This window comes from Maylandia zebra, linkage group LG1, assembly GCF_041146795.1.
Source record: "Maylandia zebra isolate NMK-2024a linkage group LG1, Mzebra_GT3a, whole genome shotgun sequence".
NCBI classification, from domain to species: Eukaryota; Metazoa; Chordata; class Actinopteri; order Cichliformes; family Cichlidae; genus Maylandia; species Maylandia zebra.
Window position 1 is genome coordinate 19,727,755 of NC_135167.1, and position 11,867 is coordinate 19,739,621.

General features: G+C 42.3%; 1 protein-coding gene across 7 annotated transcripts in view; it reads left to right on the forward strand.

Annotated features, from left to right (window-relative positions):
• Positions 1 to 11,867, forward strand: part of LOC101476772 (uncharacterized) — a 144,401-nt gene that overhangs the window by 127,808 nt on the left and 4,726 nt on the right. For 6 of the 7 annotated variants that reach the window (XM_076882886.1, XM_076882888.1, XM_076882875.1 and 3 more), the window contains 2 exons: positions 2,802 to 2,883; positions 8,236 to 8,826. The gene's annotated coding sequence lies outside the window, so the exon portion shown is untranslated. Of the gene's footprint in view, positions 1 to 2,801; positions 2,884 to 8,235; positions 8,827 to 11,118; positions 11,296 to 11,867 lie in introns of those variants that run through there. The other variant, XM_076882880.1, reaches the window with a different exon arrangement.

Sequence of the window (11,867 nt, forward strand, 5' to 3'; positions counted from 1 at the left end):
TTTTTAAGATGGCCAGAGCTGATGGAGGGGCACGATGCCAGCCCCTTGCAGAGCATTTTGGTCATTAGCGCGGACCGCACAGCCTGTTTCAAGTAGGCCTCCACAGGTCACTCTGTTCACTAATTGTACACTGCAGGCAAGATCAGATTCTGTTGTCAAGAAAAGGGGAGAATCGTAGCTTTGCCCTTCTGTGTATTCCTAAAGCTGATAAGATAATGAGGTCTTTTTCTGGGCTCAAGGCGTAAATGAGCAGTAGTATTAAATGGTTTTTTTCCCCCCCCACATTAACAGCTGAAGAGCGCATGGTTTCAGTCCACCGGAGACCTCAGTGCTGCATTTGTATTTGTTTTGTTAGTTTTATATTTGTTTTGGTCTGGACTTTTTTTTGTTGTACACATTGTTACTTGCTCTTTGCTCTTCAGTGCCATTCTTTATATCCATGTTGGTGACTCCGTGCATGATTTTAGACGCATGTATTTTATTTCCTCCACGTGTGTGTGTGTGTGTGTGTGTGTGTGTGTGTGTGTGTGTGTGTGTGCGTGTGCGTGTGTGTGTGTGCGTGCGCGTGTGCGCCGAGTCCTGAGCCAGGAGCACATCTCCGGCTTATCTGGAAGGCCTGGCGTCAGCTTCCTTAAGTGCTGTCAATGTCACATGGTAAAAGCAGCTCTGCAGCCTCTTAATTAGTTTAGCAAAAGCATCCTTGTCATTTTGCGGTCAGTAAACTCCGTTAGAGAAAATTAAGTCCAAGCTTCTGCCACCTCGTCAACCCCACACAGCCAGCCCAACAACAACAACAACAACAAAATAATGATTATGTGCTGTGTACATTTGTGTGTTAGCTGTTTTCACTTTTTGCTTTTAGAAATAATTGCTGTTGGTTGTGTGGCAGCATCAGAGGAAGGGCATTAATGATTCTCACTGGCCGTGAGGAAGCACTGTGCCGCAGAGGGCGGGAGAGAGAGCAACTCATTTTCTACAGTACAACTAAACGTGTGTGTGTGTGTGTGTGTGTGTTTGGGTAATATATTTTTAACAGCTTCCTTACTTTGTTTAGTGCATATTGTGTCAGACTGTAACAGTTACGTCAATGGTATGTGCATACATGTTGTGACTTTAATGTGTGTGCATGTGGCGTGTATGTGCACGGCTGTCCTTTTTCACGGATTAGCTGGTGAATGCTGCAAGAGGATGATCAGACTGGGAGCACACCAGGGTTGCTCTGCGATCACATAGGGATTACGGGGGATATAGAGCTGTAGTTGATTCCAGGCCCGCCTCCAGTTAGGCTCATCTCCGCCACACTCCCCTCACACATACCACTTTAATTGCCTTTGCTTCTTTCATTACTTTTATTGCCTCTCCTCTGCTTTGCGTGCTCCCTGGGCTTGTGGAAAGGTCATTGTGATGGCGCTGGTGTGCTCACAGCCACTGACTCTCTGAATAGCAGGAGATGATGATGCGGAGGCTGAAGCTCGGCAAATGAGTGACACATCAGGATGGCTACTGACAGGCTGTGGATAGATTTTTGCCTTAAAGTCTATTAAAGGCTATTATAACAAAAGAAGTCTTTAAAGGAAGTCAAAACTAGGATCATAGTTTAAAATGCCAACTAATGTGTGACATTCATTAATCAGATTCAATCAGAATACTCATTTAATCACAGAAGAAAGAAAATGTTTTCTTACAGATGCTTAAATAAAGAACTATTCAAACATTTCAAAGTCAAAACAGTGCTATGTTGAGTATCGACTAATACAAGTGAAAAGGAGGAGGACTTACAAAGTTCAATGGCCGCAGATAGGAGTGATTTCTCGTGGCGTTCTGTGATGCATTGTGGTTAAATGAGTTCTTTTGTTTAAGGTGCTGTGCAACATGAGAGAGATGGTGGAGAGGGATTGTCCAGTATTGACGGTAACTCGGACAGGATCCTTCTTTCTGAAACCTTGGAAAACTCAGTCGAGCTCCACGCCCTGGGTTTGCAGATTAAAAAAAAAAAATAGCTGTGTATATATCAGTTTAAAATAATAAAGAAGTATTAACATTACTTTAAAAATGGTTATTATCCGTGTGCTAAAGGAGTCAGTGTGTTGGTGCAAAAGCATTAAAGAGTTGATGGCCCTGTGTGGGAGTTGTGTGTCATTTTAATAAAGGTAATGATAGCATCTCCCAGACTCAGCTATGCCCTTAATGTCACTCTTATCACTGTAGGTCTTCTCAGTCCACATCATAACCAGTTTTTCTAAATGCTCCTTTGTGCCTCTTTGTGCCTTATTTATAAGACTTCACAGGCTTGAGTCTGGGGAAAAAAACCAAAAAAAAAAACCAAGGGTACTGCAGAGCAGCATCACTGCTATTCAAACAGCTCCTTGGGATTTTTATATTTTACTTGCCTCCTACTGCCTTTGTCCTTTACTCCCCATCTCTCGCTTCCTCTGTCTCAGTCCCAGTACAAGGTAGAGGTTTTGTGTTGCATTAGACTGTTCTCGTGTCCACAAGAAGCTTTCCACTGTCACCCAGTCAGTCCTGAAATTTAACCAAGTCTTCTTTATTAAACACTCCTACTCTTAAGATCTTTCTGAACTTTCGTAGTAATTGGTTTTTATCCCAACAATAGCTAATGCACATTTTATCGCATCCCAACGTTGCTGCAGGCAAACAAATGAAAAGCTGGCACTGAAACTAAAGGAGCAAAGAACTAGTCTACGCCAAGAGAGAGAAAGTAGAGATAGGAAAGTTATATTTATGTGGTTTATTCTCAGTTGAAACAGAAAATCAGTGCACCTTTTTCTTTGTGTTTACAGGTTCACCTGCAAGAGGGCGGGGAATCGGCAAATTGAGGTCAAAGCTACGCTCAATGAGAAGACAGCAGAGGAGAAGACCTAGGTACATCTATCCATCTGTTTCCTTCTGCTTATCAAATTCAGGGTCGCAGGAGGCTGGAGCTCATCCTAGTTGCCGCAAGGCAAGAGGTCGGCGACAACCTGAAGAGGTTTCCATTCTGTAGCAGGGCCAACAGATGACCATTCACACTCACACCTATGGCCAATTTAGAATCACCAATTAACCTAAGCTTCCTTTGAAATGTAGGAGAAAGCCTGGGTCCCTAGAGAGAATCCATGCAAACTTCACAGAAGAAAGGCCCCAGTTTGAAATCTCATTGGGTTTTTTTTCTTTTTGTTCTTTTTTTTTTTAATTCCAATACTTCTGAATAATTGTACTTATTTTGTCTTGGAAACTTCTGACATTATATAAAATGTGAACTTTCTCTAGAAATGAAGGCCAGCTCCACTTTTCACTCCCTCCCCCATAAAGCATTAAACAGTTGGGTCAATATGGTATCTACATAACAGTCTATTCTTACTGGGTTTAAATTTGATATAGATGTAAAGAAAAAGAGGTGATTTTGATTTGGCTTAAGCTGTGAAGGATCGGTAACTACGAGCATATAAAGTAAACACTTAATCGAACTACCTTAAATAGCCTTTTTACGCCAGATATTGCAGCTTCAGTATGTGAAACAGAAATAAATCAGAAGAGGTCATACGGTGAGCCTGGTGTTGAGCTACACTTTAGCTGATACTCTATATAACAGGTATTGCAGTAAATAGAGTTCAGCAGCATGATATCAGCTGACACCTGATTTGCTTCACCGACAAACAAGACCTTTTAGTGTTTTCCATTAAAAACTTGAGCAAAAGTTGTTGGTATGGTTGTCTGAGCACCACCCCTGCCAGAATATCCCACCGCAAGTTAGTGTGCTTCCTTTCCTCTACATCCTCTCTCTGAGCTGACAACCAAGACATTGCAAACTCAAATGTGAGACAGCCCACGACCGGCTGAAAATGATACTCCTTGCAAAGACCCCATTTCTCTTCAAAATGAGGGGCAGCAAATCTATACAAGCCCCTCTCTGCTTTTGCTCCGGTTGACTCCAGAGACGGTGTCAGTGACAAAGAAGCAAGCTTTCAGATGGAGCACGAGTGTTCCTGGAGTGGCTCATCTGAAACGTGGGTCAATAGAAACACTCACCAGCACATCACACAAACTGAAAAACAAAGATGCTGTATAACTCCCCAGATTTTATTGGCTGTCATGTTGATTTTTTCTTGTTCTGGGATTAGCATAGGCCTCAGTGTGTTGGTGTGACTAATGGTCTGTGTTTTTCCCGGCTGTGAAATCAGCAGCCCGAGAGCCCAGAACAGCCTGCACAACAGTGTTTGAAGTCTGCCTCCCCCATGGGTGGTGCCTCTGGGTCCTGCTGTCCTGCTGTCTCCGTCTCAGAGCGGGGGCTCTCCTTTACATACAGCCATGTTTAGCACTCCCCCCACTCCACTAATCTACCCCTCTACCCACTTTGTGTGCACCTCACTTGTGTGGCCCAGCCTTGACTGATGGCTAAAGCTTGTTAACACTGAAGACACATTTGTAGCTGGGAAATGTTAAGAGTGGCAAAGGGACAGGTGGTGATCAGAGGACATGGAAAGGCGGCGCAAGAGGTCTCACATTCCTGATGCAGTTTGAGCCTCCAGAGTTGGCAAACTTTTCCCCCACAACTAACCCAAGGACATTCTCTCCTCTTGCCAGACAGACAGATGAGTGTTGGTCGCTCTTAGTGTTCCCCAGGACCCCATAGGAGGCTTTAAGTAAACATGTCACTCAGCTATCACCATGGAAACTTGGGTTATTCCCTAAATATAATATGAATTTTATGTGTTGCTTGGGAAATAGTTATTTGGTGCTGGAATGGTATCTCCCAGATGAAGCCTCATTTCATTTTTCTCAACCAATATCACCTTGCTTCAAAGTAAGCCAGGTCTGTGTTGCCCGGTATTTGCCTGCAACACATTCTTATCTGACATCCTCTCAAATTGAAAGCAGGGAAATTGGGGCTGATTCAGGGGATACGTTTTTGGTGATGGAAGGACAGAGGGAGGGGAGAAAGATGTGAACCCAATCTGCTATGTGTTGACTGTACTGATTAGGGGCTTGTGCTAAGAAGAGCCTCTCTATCCCTTCATTCCTTGTGTTTACTTTGAACCCCACCGCCCTCCTCTACACGGGCATCACTGCAGAGTGCCCTCTCTATCCATCTCTTCTCCACTCCTCCATATCAAATGTATCACATGAGCCACAAGCACTACTTTGAATGCCATCTAGTACAATTAAAAAGATGACAGCTTAACTAGGGCTAGAAGGGGGTTTTTGCCAATCCATTAGGGAAGGTAGAGTAAGTAGAGTGATTAGTAATGTGAGGAGATGTATGACACATCAGAACCTTGACTGAGTTTAGGTTGGACAGCTGTGCATTTGTGCGTATTTGTGGAGAGCAGGAGAGTACAAATGCAAAACTGAGCCCATTAGGGGCTGCGGGGTTACTGGAGCAAAGTCCAGCTAATGTTTCGGGCCATTCAGAATGCCTGCGGGGAGCCGGGATTACAGAGCTGGTCTTAAAAGCGAAGCAGAAATACAGGGAATAATAATACATAGATAAATAAGGGATGGAATGGCATGGGAGAAGCTGGGAAAATAGCAGCATGTTTGTTTATTTATGGCGTCTGAAGGCCTGGTCTGGATGCAGGGTGGGGGGCTGGTGAAAGGCTTTCCCTCTCATACTCCAGCTCCCTAGCTTTCATTAAGTGTCATTACCAGTACTTTCAGAAAGCTGGCCAGGCTGAGACCTAACATCCCCTCTACAGATAGTTTGCCATGCATATGGATGCATTTCTGATCCCTCTTATCCACCACTGAGGAGGGGGAATTAGGCCAGCGAGGAGGAGAGGAAGGGGGGGTAAAGGGTGCATCCATATCTGACTTTAATGGCAGAGACGGAGCTATTACTTCAATTGAGGGACAGTATCCACGCTTGGCTTGTTTTTTGTATATGGTTATCAACACTGCAAGAATTTCACTTAAGATTTTCTGTTTTTATGACCAGAAAGGTCACGTACCCCCCATTTCTGTACAATCAAATGTGTTTTACACTCTTTAGAAGAGTTGCATTTTCATTTCAGCACAGTACAATGTACTCGTAGTGCTATTTTAAAATGTGCATTTCTAGCAGCGCGGTATTCATTAACAATTTGCTATTCCAGTTCACTTACTTTGAGAGCGTCCCCTGATTGATGGGGGGCTTGTTCTGTTTATTTGTATATCAGGGAATGAAAAATTCATATTGTGCGCTTTTCGAGCAGAAGTTATCTAGATTCAGTGTAAATGGTACTTGGGATTAGATTTTCACAGCAGATTGCTGTTATTAAGGAGAAAAATCCAGCTCCTTTGAGCAGTCATCTTCCTGGGAGGCAATCTATTTCTCTTTCACGCAGCCCGAGTGCTGGACCAGGCTCTTAATGCACTGAAGCAAAAGTGCTTCGGTCCGCAACCTTTCACGCCTTCAGCTCTCCTTTATGTGATTGAATAGTTAATAACTATGAGTCGCCTTTGAAAGGCGCGCCGTGGTCCTTCTGAGGCACTTCTCTTCTTTTTGTCTGTTTGGCTGCTGTACCTGCCCATTGCTCTGTCTACCTGCACATCTACTTTGCCCAGATGCCAAGTCAACTGATAGCCCACCCGTTTCTCCACCAGCTCCTTTTACTTTTATCTTTGTCTCTCCCCTGACTTGCCGCTTGTGTCTGGCTGTCTTGGTGTGCACATCAGAATTTTGAGCGCTGTGCATCAACATTTTTATTTATTTATTTTTAGTATTTCATCTCCTGCTTCTTCTTTCTCTTCACATTCACACAAACAGACAGACACACACTCCCTCACACAGCTCATTAGCCCATCCCACGCTCACAGCTCTAGCAGAATGTGACCCTGCCTAATTGTGTACCATGCTCATTTGTTCTCCCTGCGTGATGTGACGATTGCTTATTTATTCTCCTCAGGGCTCCCATCTCACATTAAAATGATTGACTCATTTCATTCACTGCACATTTTCAAGCTTTATTTGATAAGCTCATTTCCCTTGGCATTCAAATTCCTCCTTTTCCCATGCTTAAAAGTTATAATGTTACCGAGGCACGTTATTATTCATAGTCGGGATTGTTTCTTCAGCTAATTATCTGTGTTGGAAAATAATTTTGCACGTGCGATTCTGTTTATTCTGGTGGAATTGAGCAGTACAAAAGGGCAGACATTAACAATGCAGTTGGGATAGCTGAGGAGCCAATTGTGTACACAAAGTTGGCAGACGCGGTCAACAAGAAGCTTAAGAGGGATTGGGACGCTGTCGAAACTTGGCCAGAATAAGCAGAGCAAATTTGCATTTGGTTAGAATTTCCATCTGGTTAGAGACCTGTTTTACAAATGAGAAAGCCATCAACCTTTTTGTCCAGTCGTGTAATGAGGGAGTGTTTTGACACAAAAAGAACCATAACAAGTGATTGCTGATTGGGGATTTGGACAGCATTGTTACAGACGGATGTTAGCTCTTGTAATTTAGTCAGCTGACAGTCGATGTTTTCTCCCTTCAGCTACTGTATATCGACCAGGCCTCGGTGACACAGCACCTGCTGGAGGCTTACGTGCTGTGCTGCTGGGTCACTTGAGAATAAGATTTGTGCAAGTGACAGGCTTAAAAAGACGTGACTGGCAGAGCTTAGTAATGCATATGAAGTATCATTTGGCGTGAAACAAACAGAAGGGTTGATTCTGTTCATCTAGATGTAGCGTTTTCTGAAAACGCTACGTCTGGATGAACAACTCTTTGGATTTCCTTGCCTGGATGGTTGAGCATGAATCAACACAAAGAGAAGGGTACACAGATTGTTTGCGTATCTACTACAGGATGATTCATTGTCATGTAATAATAATTAAAAAAATAACGCCCTTGTTATGTTCCTGAGTAACTCTCCACAGAGTAGTGGTTCACACATTCAAAAGATCTCTGGTTTGAGACCCGAAGGAGACAAAAATCCATGGAAGAGCTGTGTCAGGGAGGTCACCTGGCACAAACATCTGTATAAAATCAAACATGTGAGTTACTGTGACAAGGAAGTAGCTGAAAGAAGTTTTATGTAGCTGAGCATTTAACACTTGAGAATTTTTGCCTCTTTTAATGATGAGGTACTCTCACAGTTGGGTCATTTATTTTGGTAAGACTAAAAAAAAAAGTGAAGCAGCAGAAGCCAGGACTCCGTATTTTTGAGGGAGAAATACAGTTCAGGCTCTGAAAACACTGGATCCTTAATGAGAAGTCTGATTGTATATGTATGTCTCTTTCTTGTGCTTTTGCAGTTTTCGGTTAGCAGAGCAGAGAGCCGAGGGAGGAGGAGCATCACTGCGAAAACCTTTGCCAGCATTTGTCCATCCAGCAGCCAGCAGTCATGGCAGCTGGATGGAGGTTCAGCTGAAGAGCTTGTCCTTGAAGTTACTTCACCCTTAAGAAGGCAATTCTTGAAATGGACAGACTGCATCACTCCAATGTGAGGGGCCTTTAACATCTTAATGATTTTTTTTTTCAATCGTATACACTACCTATTTAAAGTAAATAGTTCAACAATTCTGTAATACCAGACTATAAAGGTGGAATATAAATGTTTATAATGTTTGATGTGTTTCTTTCCTTTCCTAGTCAGAATGTCCTGAATGACATTTTTCGTGTTGTTAAGTTGAACAAATTATTGGCTTAAAGTAATAATAATCTATATTTCATGGTTAAGTTTCTTTACACTGTTTTCTATAAAAGTGTAGCACTTTTGTTTGGAGTCACAAAAAGCATCTTCTCCTAGAGCAATAGACCCACAAGCCAAACTCCAAAATCTTAATGAGTGTACCCAGATAGACAAGAAATTGCATCCAAATAAAAGAATAATAAAGGCATCTAAACCGTAACAAGTCTGCCTTTGTTCTTCCACTCCACCCACCACAAGCAGGCATTGTTGCAGCTTTGAGGGCAGCTCTGAGAGTTCCATGCCCATCGGCCTTCAATCACATGGGATGTCTGAGTTTGACAGTATAAAGTCTTTCTTCTAGAATAAAATATAACCCCTAAGCAATAGTGGATGAGCTGTTAGTAGCCATGCAGTCCACAGGGATCTAGACCAAGCATGGTAGTACAGTATACACAAAGTGCTGGTTAGGGATAAGACAATGGACCAGTAAAAACATCACTCGATGCCGCAACACTTAAATTTCTCACCATTTGCTTCTGTTAGCAAATATTTTTGTTTCAATGGTAATATTTAAGTTGGCTTCACCAAAATTAAAAAATAAATAACGCTCTTTAAAAAAGTTAGTCTGTTTAAAGGTAATTTCATTACTATAAAAGTATTAAAACACCCTCTTTAAAAAAAAAAAAAAAAAAACCTTCACCCACCGAAACTGAATCTTCTACCGTAGTCCTGCACCGCTCAGTCATTCCAAACCGATTGTGTCCATCTTTCCTTTGATTTGTCAGAGAGCATCATTGAGGATGCAGCGTGAGCTCGAATAGATTTTCCTTGGTAAGATTTTCACTCACTGGCAATATGGAAGGTTTCACTCCTGCTTTACACCAAGAGGACATCATCAGTTCTTGTCTTGGTCAAATCAATGGACAACATTCTTTCCAGCATAGCGGTCAATATGCAACGCTTAAGGTGTCTGAGGAAACTAAAGAAGACCAATAATTGTTATTAATAACATGGATCTCCCAAAGGATTGTATTTACAGGCTTTCAAATGTAACTATAACATGCACATAACCTACAAAGGTCCTGTCGCCCTGTCTGTGAATATCTGTGTGCAGGAATGTCAACACCGCAAATGGACCAATTATATAGTAATTGTGTTTTTACACAAAGAGGAACTCAAACATCTAGCCAGTGCATTCATGGCCACTTGAAGATGGTCACATGTATGAGTTCATTTGTCCATTGATTTGGTTCGAGAGGACCTTTTGTGCTTTTGATTCATTTTTCAAATACGTGCTGTTGTATCTCTCTCCTGACTGTCTTCATGGGCTGACAGTGATCTGAACCAAAAATTTCAAATTTTGATTCAAAATTGGCACCGATTTTCATCATGTGTTTAGTTACTACTAATATCAAAGTGCCTGAACATGCTATTTAAAATTGTTTTTTGTGTGTGCACAGTTTCACGTAATGACAACACTGGTTCATCCCTCGAGTTGGATCCCTTTTTATGCTTGAATGATTCACAGGTCCGTGTTAAGTGGCTTAAAAAGGTCTAAAATGGTCAGGTACAAGAGTGGTCTGAAAATGAATAAACAAGCATCCAATGTTCAAAGAAAAACTTTGGACCCTTTGGAGCAAAATATAAAGAAATGAAGGTGACTCGAGAGTTTTGCACAGTTCTGCCTGTATAACTATTACAGTGGAGGTGCTCATATTGAACATAGTGTTTCAAATAGTGAGGGAGATCAGTCTTGGCCCCCCATTGTTTTTAGGATCTCTATGATGAACTCTAACTGGGAGCAAAGAAGCCCCACCTACTTGGCTGGCTGAAAGCGAGGTGGAAACGAGCTAAAAGACAAAGGATAAAGTGAAGGGTTCCATCCATCCTCTTCCACTTATCCAACTGGGGGTCATGGGGGGACTGGAGACGATCCAAGCTGCCTTTGAGCGACTATAAATAATATATAATAACAATATATAGTTAAAGTATGAAATTATTTTTGAATTGTCCAACATAAACTAATCTACTCACGTTATCATTAGGAGAGTCAAAACCCAAACATAACATGGTGAACTTGGTAAACATCCTCCCAGCATCACGCTGGCACTTAGCATTTAGCACCATTGCACTAGGGCTGAGTTCAGCCATTACTGAGCTTGTTTACCATTTTCATGTTGTAAATGACACCTGTTATTTTGGAGCAGGCCATGTCACGTATGACATTCTTGACATTAAACATCATTTAAACTGAATTTTATAGCAAAAGTAAGTATTTTTGCTATAATCATAGCAATTAGTGGAAAAAAATGATTTGCAACTGATTAAAAACCCTTTTTTTGTGCTGAAAAACCCCCCCAATTACAACTAATTTGGCATGATCTTTGGCGCTAACGTGAATAGCTGTAAAAATAAACGAATAAAAATCACAGCAAATCGATGGTTGCGTAGTTTAAAGACACCACAGGTCATTTATTTTAAATCTCTTCTCTCTTTTTTTTTCCAGTTTCTTACAGGGACACTAGACACAAACAGGCTTTTGTGCATCAATTGCCGCTGCCCATTTGCATTGCATACAAAGGCACTCTGCGAAAGCCATTTTAAAGTGAAGGACGGTTAACAACAAGCATACATTGCCTCCTGTTTCCATCACAAACCACATGTGGGTTCAGAGCTGTTGAAGGTAAGGGACTACAGAAAATGGGGGTGAGGTGTGGGGTGCGTAACATTCAAAATTCAATCAAGTGAAGGCCATCTCCAGCAGGGTAACAGTGTGTGGAGGCAGGGTGGGGGGAGGGAAAACTCAGCTGAAGTTTCCACTGGGCCTGCTGTGTTCCTAATGCAGCCTTGGATGTAATTGGGTCCCAGAAGGCTGTTCATTATTGTGGGTGAGCGAGGCAACAAAACAGAAAGAGGTAGAAGGAGAAAGAAAATGTCTCATTCTTTGCTCAGTGTCTTTGTCCTGGTACCATTATGGGACAAGAGTTAATTAAAAGAGCAGTTGATGCCTCTGTTTTTCTCATCAATCTCACTTCTGCTCTTATTAAGTTTGTAATGACAGCGGAGCTTGTCCCTGTCAGCCACCAGACGCTCGACTGAGGGGAAGGCGAGGGCGGGGCAGTTAATGTGAGAGACAGCTCATCTCAACAAATCTCACAGTGGTCAACAGCTAACATAATCCCTCCATCACATCTCGGGGTGACGATGTACAGTCCGTGGAGGATGAGCTACTTCCATGAAAAGGCGTCTGCTTTA